Source organism: Sciurus carolinensis, chromosome 13 (assembly GCF_902686445.1).
Source record: "Sciurus carolinensis chromosome 13, mSciCar1.2, whole genome shotgun sequence".
Classification (NCBI taxonomy): domain Eukaryota; kingdom Metazoa; phylum Chordata; class Mammalia; order Rodentia; family Sciuridae; genus Sciurus; species Sciurus carolinensis.
The window spans coordinates 45,489,039-45,506,297 of NC_062225.1; positions in this window are offsets into that span (position 1 = coordinate 45,489,039).

Consider the following 17,259-nt stretch of genomic DNA (forward strand, 5'->3'; position numbering starts at 1 on the left):
AAATCTGGTCCAGGAAGCCGTCTGCAGCTCATCCCTTGGGAAGTTCAAACACTTTCATCATAAATATAAATAGCTTTAGCAGACTTTTGATTATCAAGATGTTGAGATATGTTTCTTTTATTCAAAATATTCTGATACTTGGAAACAAAAGAAGGGTTTAGGTGCATACCAATTATAAGCAGACAGTCCTCAGGAACAGATGGGAAATTCCAAACCTATGCCCCATCAACTAGGATTTAGGTCAGGCCACTTATTAGTATTGAGGAATAGAAATCTTTGACAAAATAGGGTGAAACTTTATATAAAATTATGCTGAGACTATTTCAGATTTTTCTATTAGTGCCTTACGGGTTTCCAATTTGGGTTTACTTCTCTTTGTCAAGGTTTTTAGTTTTTTTCTCTTATTATTATCCTGTTCTCTCTCATTGAGTTGTTTCTGCCTTGTGCCATTACATTTGTTTTTAGCTTTCTTTCCCTTCCTCAGATGCTTTGCTTCAATGACCTATAGTTCACTGTTCACCATTACTATTCATCTTCTTCCTATCTAATTTGGTTCTGAAACTTATTTCTGCAAATTATGCTTTCTCTTTTCCATGTTCCCACTTTAATGGCTAATTTTTGAACTTGACATCCTGGAACTGCTCTTTTCGAGTAGAGGAGAGTTGAGTTTATTGAGAAATGGTTTGGGGGATATCTATCAATGTCTAATGAAGGAGGGTAGTCCCTAGCCTTCCTCATTTATTTTTTCCCATGAATAAAAGGGAGATAAAGAATGTTTGATACAAATATCAAATACACTTGGATTCTGATGTTCAGACATATTTGTAGAAAACAGAGAACTTGGGAATTAAATTATCAGTGAGAAGCAATGCATTGTCACTGAAGATTGTGGTAATAATCATCAAGTTAAGGCAATTATTATTTTACATTTGGAATAAGTGTATGAGCAATCTTATAAAAGTTGGAATTACACATGTAAGTTTAGACAAAGCAAGTGACCTTTAATATATGTACATTACATGTAAAATATGCTTTGTAATGTCTATAATTATAGGGAGCCACAAAGTCTTTTTTCACTACACAAAAAAATCTTGATTTTCACTGTTGTGAAGCAAACTTATGGAAAATCCCCAAAGTATTTGAACCTTAATGCAGCTTTCTTCAGAGCTTAAAACTGAGTAATTTCATACATTAGACTCTAAGAAGGTTAACTTTCAGTAATAAACAAATTTATGCTTGTACATTTTGATAATTAGGAAAAAGTATTTTGTGAAAAATTCAAGGAAGATTGAATAGATAATTAAAGATCACAACATTGTAATCAATAAATGAGATGGATATGATTGCTAGTGCCCATTCTGCTGATGAAGAATGAAGATGAAGGTACATCTTCATAAACATTTCCCTTCTTTTTCAGATTTTGTTGTATATTCATTACTACAAACTAGGAGGTATGGCTAAGGTTTCCTGTAAGTCTTATGTTGTGATCCTCCAAAGAGTTCATTAAAATAGTAATCCATCAGGCCATCTCAAAAAATGCCTCATGGAATAGTATTAATAGCAAGAAAAGGAACCAAAAAGGCAACCTATGGTGGAGAATTTGCAAGTCTTTTAGAAACTGTCAAATTGATCTGCATCACTATGAACCATTGAGAAGAGTGAAGGTACTGTGTTTGTTTGATTTAACAATAACAAATACCAAACAAAAAATGTTTGATTTCATTTGGGAAGCATCATTTTTTCAGTTGCGTTTTCTCTGAATCCCCACCCTCTGTTCCCTCATTCCTGTTACAATTAGTCATTACCTACTGTTGCTTGTGGCTTGTTGGCAGTCTACAGCTGCAATCTGTTGCTCTCTGACAGATCGATTCTTTCAGCCCACAGACTCATTGCTGTATTCAGCCAAAATGAATATATATTCATATATTTATTTTTCATATGTATTATATATATATTTCATATATCTATGTATATGCTTGAAAAAGTCCAAGTTACATTGCTCTGGTTAATGTGACAGATCATTCTTTTAAAATGATATGCTTAAAGGAGACCATTAGAGATTCCTAAATGTATGCAAAATGTTTGCACAACACCAAGGGACTCTCTAGGTGAAACGGGTTCAGAGTCCACATGTGTAAACTATGAAATTTGACGTATACTTGTTTACTGTCATCACTTTTACAGAAGATGATCTCAGTGCAGTGTTTTAGTTAGAGAAGAGTAGTTGCTGCTGAGCCTACTGAAGAGAATTTGTCGAAACCCTGTTGTTTATACCCACACACATATAGATGTATACACACACCACTGAGTCTAAATAATCCTAGTAAGATTCATATTGCTCGGGTGTTTCAGCAAAAGAAATTATAGTTTTGCTGCAATCAATTTAACAGTGAGAGGTTTGGTGTAGCAAAATATATGCTTCGTAGCCCTTCAAAATTTACGCAGTTTATACATATAGATATATGCGGTACATATTTTGAAGTGATACGTATGTTGAAATTTTTTCCTCACTTAAAACCATGCTGCATAATTGATTGGAAGAGTTACTCTCATCACAGTCTATTTTTGCAGCAAAGCAGAGGCTATTTGAGATGCTTCTGTTTTTTTTTTTTTTCCTTAGATGCGTAACTTTATTCCAAGGAAAGGAAAAACCAGCTATTAGATAACAAGATATTATTCATTGTTGTTTTGTTCTGAACAAGGCTGAATTAAGTAACTGTACTGCATAGCAGCATAAATATGTAAAAAACATATCTCTGTTAGCTTTTGATATCACTCTTGTCTGACTCAGTGAGACCCTCTGGTGAAACACACACACACACACACACACACACACACACAAACACACACACACATTCTCTCACACACTCATTGACATTTTACAGATATGTCATCCTTTGATTTTGCTATTTTATACACCCAAGGAACAGCTTACCTTTCAACATTTCTATTAGAATTGGATCACCTACATAGTAAGGCCTGAGCCTAAAGATTGCCAAGTTAAGAAAATTGGTTGAGCATGGAGGAAAATACTGTTGAAGCAGAAGACAGCTGTTTCACTATGTGTTACACACTAGTGGAACAGCCTCCACCTCTTGGTAGACACATTCTCAAGTTATAAACTAGTCACTGCTTTGGTTCTTGTTTCCTGTTTTGAGTTTTTAAAGGGGGCTTCTTATTTAACTTCTGGAAAGCTACCAGATTTTCTCACTCTAAAAATGACTAGGTAGTCATAAGAAATTACACTCTAACCACCTGAGAAAAACTTTAAATTTTTTATTTCAAGCATAACTTGGAAGGAGGCTGTAGGTATTATGGTCATTATGCAATATTAGAAATAAATCCATGACAACTGAAGTAGAATTTAAATAATACTCCAATACACAAAGGCCATAGGGACTGGTAAATAACATAGGCAGGATTAAAATGAAAAATCCTTATGGTTTTATTTTAATTGCTCTTTACACCAAATCTTTTTATGAAGAGGAAAAAAAAACCTTAAGTATTGTGGAAATTGAAGACTGAATATTATTCTAAGTAAACATGTGATAAAGAAAGGGGCAGCTTTGTTATAGTTTGGCATTATTGTCTTCATAATCATTTGGAACACTTTTTCCAAAATGATAAGGATTTTTTATAATTTTTAAATAATTTTCATAGATTTAAGACTAGAAAAATTACTTAAGCAAATATACCACTTCATTGAAATGTTACCTAAGATTAAAGTCTATTTTTAACATAAAGTATTGTGCTTGGACTCAAGACTGTATCAGATTATCTGGATCTTACTAGATCTGAATAAATAGTGAAAAATACACAGAAACTAATTCAAACATATTCCTTTGTTCTGGTAAATTACTATATATGCCTCTAGCTCTTTTGTATCTGAGGTTCTATAAAAGGAGACTTTTTATTTTGCCCTCCCAGTGTATTTTATCCATCATTTAAAAACACATCTGAAATATATTGCGATTATGTGTGAAGTGACATAAATATATTTGATGATTAATATTTATTTGATCAACTGTGAGTGCAACAGTATGACTTCTAATTTGAAACCACACAAGTTTCCTTTTCAGCAATCTTGCCTTTCAGAGCCTTTCATTTGCTACATCACAAGCTGATCTTGGAAAGAGAACCTATGAGATATACTTTTCTATACTCATTTTCCAACTTGAACTGTTTAAACAGGAGAGTCAGCGTTTAGCCCCATTTCCAGGTGTACCATATTGAAACATATAAAATGTGTGAGGGGATAAGGAAAATCTTGAACTCTAGGCTCCTGGGTGATTCCTGAGAACTTGGTCTGTTGAAATGTGCTGTAGAGTATGGATATTTGAAGGCTATGTATAAATGATCTTCAATACACAAACATATTCACACATAGGTTATGTGAAAATGGCAGAGTGAATGTCAAGAAGACATTCCCAAGGGTAAATACAGACCCTAGTCTTTGTCATATTAGTTATTCCTATTGTTTTATTTCCATCTCCCCCTTAGTAGTGCCCTTTGTGGCACTTCAGCTGTGATGAGATGGGCGGGTGAGCAGCTTCCACCAGAATTGACGCCAGCTGGTTTGGAAGACTGGCAAAACCTCAGCTCTCCCCATCTCTTCCATGTTAGAGATTGACTTTATTATCTGCTATAGCTCCATGCCATGCCCAGTCTCCAAAGGCCCAGAATGCAGGCATGTAACACAGCCCTATTCACTACGGCACTGATTCTGATTTAGTTATAACTTTAGGAATTGCCTTTTAACAACAACTACAAAAAGAGTGAGGGTCATCCACTTCTAATGCTGGAAACCCTGTGATAATCTGTTCCATGCATTCAAATGAAAATATGACTTCTTGGCAGAGAATAGCATTATAATGTAAAATCCCATATGCTGTTATACAGTATGTTGCAATCTGTTTTACGGCTGCCTCTATTCTAACGAGTGAATACTGCCAATAAAGCAATTGAAGATAACACTAATTGCTTATTTCTGTGATCCATAATTTTTATGGCTGCCTTATAGCTCTTTAGTCAAATAGATGCTTTTTGGCCTTTAAGATCTAGAACTCATGCACTGGAGCAATTGAAACTGGAAATGCACACACTGGCCTGAGAGCCTTTTCTGTACTTGATGAATAGGAAGGCAGCAGAAAAATAACTGAAAGATGTGAAAGAAAATAGAAGTCTTGAGTCAGCTCTAACAGGTAAACATTAGATTTTATCTATGTTTAGGCAATTTTAAAATATATACACACACATATGGCTGTGCATAAAACTAAATTATGCTGTAAGGCCTTCTTCAGCTTTCATGCCTTTGGGGCCCTTTGAGTGCAGAAGTGACCGTGGAAATCATGGTGGTGTCTGAACACAGCTAGCTGGAGATGCGGATTATGATGGATCCAGGGTTTTGCCACATGTTGACAGTGTGACTATATGATCTTGAGCCAGTGATTCAATGTTTCTGAGTTTAGGTTCCTATCAGAAATGCTGTGTTGACTAAATGAATGTGAAAGCACTTTGCTAGCTGCACAGTGTTTTATCCGTGCAGTGACTGGGCTTGGTCCCTGTGTAAGGCCATTATGACATGGCTTCCTCAGGGATAAGTTTAGAGAGACCTAAAGTTATTTGGCAGTTTTTCAAGAATTTATCTAGTCCTTTGCTACCCAAAGTTTAGCCTGTGGATCAACAGCATCATGATCACCTAGGAATTTGTTAGAAATGCAGAATCTCAGGCCCTGCTCTGGATCCATTGATCAAAGTCTTTCTTTTATCAAAATCCTTTGGTGATTAGTACATACACAAAAGACTGAAGCCCTCATAGACAAGAAAGTTGAGATTCAGGAAGGCCAAATGATTCACAAGGTCACAGTGCTTAAAGTTAAACCAGAATGAAAGACAGGGTCTTCTGACCCTAAGTTTCATCCATGCTTGTCTCTACCAAAAAAATTGGAGAGTTTCACTATCTCGTACAAGAGTTTTGATATGCAAGCTCAAAAATGGGCAAGGTTATTTGTAGCTTAAGATATTATGTCAGAAAATTTGCAAGTTTCTTTTTGATCAGAAAGTGAAAACAAAAATCAAATGATCAAAAGAAGTTGTATTGTGCAGTTTAAATTTTATGGAGAAAATATTTAGAATACCAACAGATTTCTGTTCATGAAGTTCAGAAGTTACATTCTCAAACTGCAGAATTTAAGATACATACTTTTAAATTCAGACAAAATGCATGTGCAAAGCAGGGGGATCTAGTATTTAAATTTTCTGTTTGTATCCAGCTTCCTAGCTTGTATGATCTCTTTTGTAAGAACAAGATATGATACTCAAATATATTTCTCCTATTCCAACAGGAAAATAAAAAACACTGTGCCCAAAGAGAGGTGCCAAAGGATCTTACAAACAATAGTTTTAAATACCTACAATTCTCTGATGAGGTATATACTAGGTAACGAGCTTTGAGAAATTCTATGAGGTTAGTTTTAGCATTAAACACACAAATACATTCTTACATTTATTAAGAGCTGAACACTGTGAGCCACATGTACTTTACCTCACTAATCTTCACCCACGTTCTCAGGGAGCACTATTATGATCCTTATTTTAGAGATGAAATTAGAAACCTGAAGTTAAGAAGGGTCAAGAAAAGAACTTTCCCTAGTGCACATAGCCAGTGAGAGGAAACGGAGGGAGAAACTCAGCAATGAAGCATTGAAGCGAACCTTTTGAATTGCTGTTGGACTTTGGAGTACAACTTTTGAGTGCCAACTTCTTAAATTCTGATTTAATTACATCTCTTCTCTGGATGTGAACCTCTACAATGACTGTGCAGTGAAGGTGAAATATGATGACTTTTCTCTCCTTTTGTATCCAGCTGCTTACAGACCTGTGAACCCTCCAAGGACCCTGCTCTGAGGAGTCAAGGTCTGCAGGAGTGTGTAGCCAGAGAAGGAGCCTGAAACTTCTCTGCTCTTCTCCACAGCCAGGCACTGCTTCCCCAAGGATGCTGAGCCTGGGGGCTCTTGATTCTCCAACTCTAACTCTCTAATGCTAATATTGACAGTAAACCAATCCTACAAAAAAAAAAAAAAAAAAAAAAACCAACGTATTTGAGAATATTCCTAATGGATTGAGTTGCAGTGACTCTTAAGAAAAGTCAGTATTGGGGTAAGGGGTGGGGCCGACAGAGCTACCCAGAATGGTTCTAGGGACAGATGTGGCAGTTTTATGATGGAAGGTGCAGAGGTGAAGAGAGGTGCTTGCCAGGGAGGAGTAAGAAGAGGAAACATGCACCAGTAACTGTAGAGGCAGTCTAAGTAACACAGTGATTGGCAACCAAATGGCAAAATGAGGGAGCTGGCAATAAAAGGAAACTTTCAAACTTGTGATGTTCATCCCCATTGTACATGGCGTATCCTGCTCCTTGCTAATAGTCTGTGTGTGGAGTCTCTAAAGCTGAACCTTGCCAAACATTAAGGGTTGGTATACGCTGAAACCCCATTATGGGAGGCACATGATCAGAAAAAGGGCAAATGCAACCAGCTGCAAACTATAGCATTTATGCAGCTATCTTGTTATAAGAGATGAACCTGATAACTTAATTCCAACATTTTGTAACACCTTAGAGGGAAATAAAAAGAAAAAAGACAGCAGTTTTCCTTTATGTTAGATGGCTACATTACCCACTACCATAGAGTTTCAGGTTTGACTACCTGTATTTTTATTTTTTTTTTTTAAATACTGGGAAACTCATTAATTTAAATATCTCCAGTCCATCCACAAATATTGAATATATGACAGTACTTACCCTATGTTATTAATGAGATCATCTCTTGGATACAAAAAAAAAAGTACTATCACAAAACTCTTGTTTTCTTAGAAGAAAGCTCATTCAATGTGCAAACAGAATTATTCTTAAATAATGGTGTAGTTTCTGATACCTTTCTGCTTCACTTAAGATATGGAACTTTAGCATTGTCGGGATCTGATAGCCTTGTTTTTTAAGATAAGGGGCTTTATTTCACCTCTGAAATTGGTGAGTGTACTAAAATTATTCTATCATAATTTAATACTTGAAGAAGAGAGTAAGGAAAAAAGTAATCTATATGGTATTATTTTATTACTATATACAACTCCAGTGTCAGAATGGTAAAGACAGGAAAGGCTCAGCACCCACACATGCCTAAAAAGTTAAAGCTGAGTAAATGATCAGAGAGAGAAAAACAGTCGCATTGCAGTGTATGTTCTCAGTATGATTTTGTATGCATGTCTTTGAATTTGAAATTCAAATAAGACATATATATATATATATGCATACACACACACACACACACACACACACATAATTGAAAACAATTTTTTGATAAACAAGTAGGCCAGATATCCAAACAAGAAGATACTGTTCTGCCCCTTCTTTGCATTTAATCACAGAAGTCCTTGTGTGGCCTCATGTCACAGGAATGGAATTATAGGGATTAATATGACTGAAGTTAACCCTTTTTAACTTACCACTATGTGACGTTTCCAGCTCTCATGCCACCAGGATTCTGGACGGTGCCAGGTTGGGGGAGACTGGAGGGTGCAGAGGGAAGGAGGATGTGAGGGGAGAGGAATAATAGAACTCTTTTTAATATATTGATGTGAAATGAGAAGTAATTCAGAAATGCAATTTAGTGATGACCTCTCCTCTGGGTGGATGTGAAAAACAACCTTGTTTTCTTTTATAAAGAAATGCTGGCATGCTTGACTTTAGTGAATCAAGAGAATTGTTTGGCAAATAACAGTGATGGTGTGTGTCCTTGTCAGAACACCTGCTGTATTCTCCCAGCAAACGCTGGGGCCACGGCGTCTCTCCTCTAATGACACCTCATCAATCCGCTCCTATCAATGTCCCAGCCATGGAGGTGACTTCGAGTGCTCAGAAGCCTTAGAAAATGTCAACGTTTTGGGAGAAAAGGTCAGTCACAGCTTCCCCCCCACCTCCCCTGCCAAGCCACCGTGGGCCTGGCGTTCATTATACTAATTAAATCCAGCAGCTGAACATCTTCTTATCTGTAGGGGAGGAGAGCAGGGGCATGATGCAATAGGATTGATTTGCATATCCAAAGTTAATTAGTGCGGAGGAGCAGGTGTACAGTAATAATAATTATCACACATGACAATCACCTGTGACCACTTCCCCGCGCCCCTTCCGGGATTCAGCACAGTGATTGCTGGCTGGTTTTTTCCTTGCTTGATACCCATCCTGAGCTGTTTATGTCCTTGTGCCTCTCTTCACAAACCTGCTGTGAGTAGCTCGTCTGTTCCTTAACAGGCGCTGTATTTTTCTCTAAAGGTATATTCTCCCCTGTTTCATTTGGAGGGAGAGACTATTGTAAGGCAGCTATTTTCAATTTTGTTTGCTGAAGTTGTCACATCCTGGTGGCGCCTGGGTATTTATTTTTAGATTACATGTAAGTGGATGAGGAAAAAAAAAAAATTGCTCAGGATCATAATTTGAAAATCCCACTTTGCACCATTTGAAGATTCTATCTGGAGCATATGCTGGAAAATCAGTCTGATCCAAAATAAACTTATTAGGCAGCAGTCACATGAAACCAAGTGACAATTTGATGTTTGCCACAAGATTGTCCGTGCCAGTTTGAAGAGGGCAGGGAGGCTGAATCCAGAGCCCTGAGTCCTTGCAGTCTATGGACAGAGCACTAGAATACAGGCAGGTGATGCTCATTAGACACAAAGCTGAAGAAAGTGAAAAGGATTTGGGTGGGTTGTATAGGATCTGGCAGAATCAGGGTAAACAAACAAACAAACAAACATGAGAATGGAATACCAGTAGGAAGACGTCAAACTGCAGCTTTGAAGCAAATTCAGTGCAGCTTGCAGGATGGCTCTCATGATGCCTTCGTCACAGAAAGCTTAGATAGATTACACTCTTTGGATTTAGCTTGCACATAAATGTGTAGGTTATGCATGTTTAAAAGTGTTTTCTGTGTCAAACGAGGGTAATTTTTTCAAATTAAGCCAAAAAGCATGCCCTGGAAATAGGATGTGCTTTTATAAAAATGAATTATTGCTGTGTGCTATACAGGAATTTAACACTCACAATGGTAGGCTAATAAGTAGGTAAGAACAGAATATTAAATACAAAGACATTTTTGTGGGTAAAAGGGAGGCATTAATGTTAAATTAGCTATGAAACTGTGACTGTTTTTAATTTTTTCTTTCATTTTGACTTTTGTCTGTTTCACTTGTATTTGTCAGGGTACACTTTCACTAATCACGTCAAGTATAACAGGTAGGCCTTCCTTTCACACAGATTTAATGATAAGTGACAGAGATGGCAAAAGGCACTCAACCGCCTGCAGAATGCATTAAAAATTCAAAACTTTACTTATCAGTCTTTTATTAAAACTTTCTGTAATTGTGCAAAATTATTTCCCCACTGGGTTAGCTTTCAATATGGAGCACAATTATATTTCTGACACAAAAATAATTACAGTTAAAAAAAAAACTGCAAGAAAAAAGAAGTATTTATTTTTTAAAGCAAAATTCATCCATTTTACATCTGTGAAGAGGTATTACAATGAAAAATTAAGCAATTACTGAGCCAAAGCTCCAGTTTTGAGCATTTAACTTTCAGTACTAGACAGCTGGGTGGAAACCTAGGCTGTAGAAACTTAAAGGAATTATGGCTTCTGGCTAAAGACTTTCTAGTCCTTCTCTATTTACAAAGGAAATGCTTTTGTTTATTGTATGCTTAATCCATCAGTATTAATGTAGCTAAATGGTGAATTTCAATGTCTTCCAACAGGATAAATATTAACTGTAAGTAACTGCATTTCTGCAAATTATCTGTGATTTTTCTATATGGCTCATATTTTCTTAGGTTAAGATTTTAAATTCAAGAGCTGATGACTCCGATCAGTGATTTTGGTTGTATAGTGCAAAATTCAAATTATTTCCAAATTTCCAGGTTATTTTTTTCTATTTTTTATTCAAAATTTTATCAAACATATATCTAGAAAATAGTTGCCATATATAGATTCCCTGAAGATAAATATCAACACATACTCGCTTGGGCATCTTTTAGGTATAAGTGACTATAGAAGAAATACTGGGAAATATGGAGACATGAATTTATATTTCAACTGAGTACCTTTATGAGATCAAATTTCCATAAAAGCTGACACTACTACCATTTCTTATGTCCTACCTTAGTGGCACATTCATTTTGAATGTAAGGAATACCTTTTGTGTGTTTGTTAAGTACTCAGTAGAGTTTTAGGCAATTGCACCTAAGTCCAGAGATTTATAAGGCTTACTAAATCCTCTGTTCTTGTCCTCAATTAGCTCACAATCTAGAAGAAGTAGATATGTGAAAATTGAACCATAGTTCTACATTTAAATCAAAATGCATCCATTTTACATCCATGAAAAATTAAGCAATTACTGATCCAAAACTCCAGATCTTTCTTAAAGGGGGATTACATGATGATCCATTGATTGTGGGAGAAAGTGAACTTGTATGTGGATTTATATTTCAAACTGACTATCTTAAATTTGCCTCTCTGTACTTAATGCACATGGCATACATATGTGAATTGGGAGCCTAAACATTTAAATTCAAAATTTAAATGATTTTTAACATGGAATGTGTTTATACTTTGAACTCATATATAAGTTTTCATAATTCATTTTGGAACTAGCATCATAGGTTTATGGTCATACTAGGCATGAGAGGTTTATAAATGTTAATCATTATCTTAGTTATACATTAGTTAGTGGGTCCTTAAATAATTTAATATTTAACCTAAGATTCTGGGTCTTTTCCTCTCCAATTCCTCCTCCTTCTCCAAAGTAATAAGCATTTGTTGAGAGATTGCTTTGAACCAGGAACTTTTCCAAGCAACATAGGAATATTAATCCATTTGATGCTCATAATAACTTCTTGAGAGAAGTACTACTATCTCCCCTATTTTACAAATGACAAAACTGACACAAAGATGGATTAAATAATTTTCCCCCAGTGACAAAGCTAAGAAGTAGTAGACCAGCAGTCTGAGGAGATAGAAGATCGAGAGGTAGAGAATTTTGAAAATAATTCTAAGTTCACTGAGTTCAAGAACTCATTTAATAATTTCTTAGTGATTTATTGAACATCTGCTCTGTGCTAGACATTGTGCTAGGTGTAGATTACACCAGAATGAAAGAAGACTGACAAGCCATTTGGAGTAGCTGTGGGAACACAGAGGCGAGCATGAACTGGCCAGGAAATGTCAGAAAAAAGCAATACCGACATGAGTGCTGAAGGGGAGCTGAGAATGACAGGTAAACAGGGTAAGGGAAGGTGTCGGAGCAGAGAAAACAGCATTCATCTCAGAGCAGATGCAAAAGACCACTGTCTTTTACCATGTGGCTCAGCATGGTTAAAGTCCATGTGGGATCTGGGAGGAGTAAGATGAGGCTGGAAATGAGAAATGGCCAGATCACAACTAGCCTTATTTGTTGGCTATAGATTTTAGTTTGTAGTGGATAAAGAGTTAATGAAAAACTTTAAGGGATATGAGTCTATGATTAAATGTGTGTTTTATTCTGGTCCTGGTGTGGTGGAGATTGGGCAAGAGGAATGTGAGGCTGCAGACCTGGAGCTGTTACAGAAATATTGAACTTGCCTGTTCACTCAATCACTCATGAGATTCTGTTTTTTCATTTATTTAACCTATTTTTGTGTGTGTGTGCATGCTTTGTAATAGGCACCGTTCTAGATGCCTAATGAGGAAAAAGGCAAAACTCCTTGCTCTTGAGCAATCCAAATACTAGCATAGCCATAGGTAACTACAAAGAAGGATTTATGTAGGAGTCTGTGCAGTTAGAGAGCAGGTAGATGGATATGTGACATATTTAGGAGGCAGAGTGGACAGGGTCAGTGGTTAGGACTGAATCATGGACTCTTAACATCTAACAACCCATAAAGAATCAATCCCGAGTAATAGGATTTCTAAAAAGGGAATTTACTATTCAAGAAACTGGGAGAAGCTAGTCAAAGGAACTTCATGGGCTGGGGAGGAATGGTGATCCTTGGAAACATTCTTTAGGCCATGCAGGTGATTCTATGAGACTAACAGCCAATTGTTTACTTCTAATCTCTTACCTCACAGGTTTCCAAAACAAAACATTGTCCAAATTGGCATTTGGATTAAAAAAAAAATAATAATGTCATTGCTCACTATGCTCCTAGAAGTGATTTCATGAAAATGGACAGTGGGACTTTTTTATAATGTGAGTTTAGATTTTCAGGCCCTATACAAGCTCAAGCTCCATGATTAATCTTAGCCCAATCAGGGTAGGAGTCAGGCCCACCTATTGCAAATGTTAGAGCATATGATATTAATTTTGTAAATTAAAGGAATAGCTAGTTTCCATGGAAGTTTAAGTCCTCCTGAACACTTTTCGATAAACCTTAACAGGTAATAATACTACTTTACCACCTGTGGTCTCCTTGACTTGTCAAGGTATGTAAAGCTTTGTGGAAATATTAATCAACAAAGAGAGGTTGGGTAAGTGGGTGGTTAGAACCTGAGGTCTTCAGGGCTCTTCAGGACTCTTTCTAGCTTTAGTGTTGACTCATCTGGTGCAGGTGTTGGGTCAGATTCTTGACTCTTGTGTGTTTGTATATCAGGAAGAGGAGGAGAAAGGCAGTTTTTGATACCCAGACAAGGTTCATGAAGTGCTTTAAGAACCTGAATTGAAAGGGGCAATATCCAACAGAAGTAGATAATGTTCTGTTTTTTTTTTTTTTTTTTTTTTTTTTTTTGCGGTACTGGGGATCGAACTCAGGGCCTTGTGCTTGTAAGGCAAGCACTCTACCAGCTGAGCTATCTCCCCAGCCCAATGTTCTGTTTTTATTGACAGTGTGACTAAAAAGCATAGGTTGTTGTTTGACTGAAAGCATCTCTGAATAAGAGTCTTTTCAGAAATAAGGAATGATTGACAGAAGTCTAGAAGGCAGGGATGTCATATGCCTTGGCCCTGGCCATTGTCCCTTGGCATGTAAGGGATAGCATTGGAGTATTGGAGATCCCATGGACTTAGAGGTGCAGGGGAGGCAGAGCAAGCAGAGAGCTCCATCTCCACTGTGGGGGGCCCTATTCCTGCTGCTGAGACAACTTTAAGGCCTTGGGACTGTTAATACAAATTTAGAGAATGAATCAGCCTTGGGGAGAGGAGAGATGAAATAAAGACAACAGGAAAGACAGGGTCTTTGTTTATTTTCCCCTTTCCTGGTGTATGGCTAGACAGGTTAAACACCTGTGAGAAGAAGGTGCTTCAGGGACACCCTCAGACTCAAATTGTTCATGGGGTCTTGGAGATTGTCCTCTCCTTGTGCGGTGATTAGTTGCCTCTTTACCACTGGCGAGGCTGGCAGCGAGGAGCAAGGCCTTCACCTGCAGGTGTTGCCATGGCAAAGGACACTTGGAATAGATTCAGGTAACAGTAAAAGGCAAAAGTGAAAATGAGGGTAGAGAGAAAATAGAAGCTTGATTCAAGGAGACTTAAGAGTGGATCAAATCGCCTCTCTTATAATAGCCATTGCCAAGTTCTGGTTCAACCCCACCTTTTCCCCCTGACTCCTGAGGTTCTTTGGATCCTGGAAATCTGCTACATAAACTAACAAGTAAAATACAACAAGTTTTATTATTAACTTGTTGTAAGAATTATTCCATTCCTACAAAATATGGTTTGGTTTCTTAAGCAGGATTCAGAAATTACAAAATGAGAATTGCTTTATGGATATTATGAAACTATTTCTTTTTCCCCCTATTCAAAAGCTGGGTAGCAAGTAGCTTGTTTTATCTGCAATTCTGGATTTTTCTCTTGTTACCACCATCTTTAACATTCATGTGGCTTCTCAAGGAAGCCAAAGTTTTAGTTCTGTGAAATTCCAGGAGACTTTGTCTTAACTTTCAATTGCTTTCCATGTGAATTTGATTTTTCTTTTCTCTTTTTCCCTACTTCCATGTTTTTGCCTACTCTTCAGAATAATCTGGTTTATTCACTAAGCTTCTCCAGAGCTTCAAAATATTTCTGGTCAGATTTTTTGTATGTCATTATCTTCTAACTTAATTATTTATCTCATATATATATATATATATATCACACACACACACACACACACACACACACATGTTATATATACATAGAATTTCCATAATGATATATTTCCATTTTCTACTGACTACCTGATTCACTTTATTTATGTAATGAAGTCTAATAATGATAATGCGTGTTAACTGCGTAACCATTTGCATGAGAAACTGGGAGTGGTCCTTCGAATAACTGTTATCTCAAAATTCCTTAGGGTGGAAGAACTGAGGGGCAGAGACTCAGGCTCAGGGAACAATTGGGAAGGCAAGGCCTATGTGTGTTCGATACTCAATATACTTTAGTTTCCTACATTGCTTGTAAGTTCTTGTAAAAGAAAGTACCATGTTTCTAGCTGCCTTCTTCTTTATCAGGGCAGAGTGAAATGTGGACTCCTGGATCAACATCTGTGGGTCTTCCTATATACCCTTTTGAATCGATTGAGAATGATGAACTTTTAGTTGCTATTTCTATTAGAAAACACGTTCGAAAGTAGGATGATCTCTCTTAGATCGGAGGACTTGCAATAACTGGGTGTGTACAGAGACAATGAACTGTTGGTAAATACTTGCATAGGCAGAACCATCTTCTGGATAGTGGAATTACCCGCATATTCTCTCAGCCTCTAATTTCATCTTATTCCTGCGTTCCCTGTAAAATTGAACAGAGATTTTCTTTACGGTGAGTTTTTCCTTATGAGATTTGGGGCATGTTGAATCCTGTTTGGCTTTCATCTTTAAAGTCAATTCAAGTAAATAACCTTACTCAAGAAAGGTCAGTGGGAAGTTGTTCTACAACATCTGTTCTGAGTAAGAACCTGGAAAATTCTCATAGGCTACATGACCAGAAAATGTCATTTAAATGGACCAAGAGAGGAAAGACAGAAAGTATAGTATAGTTCCTAAGTTTGCTGTGCACACACAAAAAAAGTAGCCTCCAACGTGAGGACTAAGGCAAACATCATTTGACAGTTTGAAAGTTAGCATAATCACATCTACCAAGTCATTTTTAAAGATACATTATCTACCTGGAAAAAACTGTGCACATAGATTGCCACATATTTTCTGAATACCCTGATCAAATTTTGATCTGGTTGTATGGTCTAGCCTACTATCAATGTGCCAGTATATTACACTGAAGGTGAGGAATGCAAGGGATTACTATCCACCAAACATCTCCTGTTTCCACACATCTTGTAGGAAGTTTCAGAAGTTCGTCAATGGGACCAAAGAATTAATGCCAAAGATGAATGAGTTACAGCCGCCACCACCTAATTAAAATGATTTTGTGCCAGTAGCTTTTGTTGGGCTGGATCCACACATAATATAATTTTAATCCTGTTTATAGTCACTCTTGGGATAGATTTGAGATCAGCATTGCCATTTAAGTGAGGTTAATCAAGCATACTGTATGCAGCTTTTGTTTCTCCATTGTATGTGAAAGGTGACCACTGCTGGTAGGTTACCCCACTGGCCGCTTCCTCTATGAACAAGAAGGAGGTGGTTTTCAGTGTCTGATCATTAACCCAGCCTCAGCCCCAGCCACTCTCTCTGCCTGGTCCTTGGAATGGTGCAGCTGTTGTCAGTCACAGAGGAGAACTCTAGTTATGAACCGCTTTGCTTTGGCGGCAGCAACATGCCTCTACACAAGGGGAGGGGGGTGGGAGAAAAAAGAAAAAAAAAATACAACTCCCCTAAAAAGCAAACACCATTTTTTGTATGCCTGGCTCTGTTTATGTATATAAAACGGACATTATGGTGGAGTGAAAAAGACCCTCGTAAAAATCCTTCTTGAAAACTATTGTTGCTGACAGCCGTGACCTCTGTGCGTCTGCATGTTTACCCATAATTCATAATTAACAAAGACATTAGAACTGCCACAGGAGAATTCTGGGCTTTATTTCTTTCTAACTGGGCAGTACTAATGCTGGAAGTGCTCCCAAATCAGTGATTTAACATTTCAGGAAATCTTGGAGAGGCAGCAGAAGCCTCCTTATATAGCTCATACACTGGGACTTTGGCGATACAGATACGGCCGACATAATTATTCAGCTCTCGTTATTGCTGTAGCTCTGCACCTGATCCCCGAGCCATTAGAGCACTCTGCAGGTTATTACAACTATCAAAC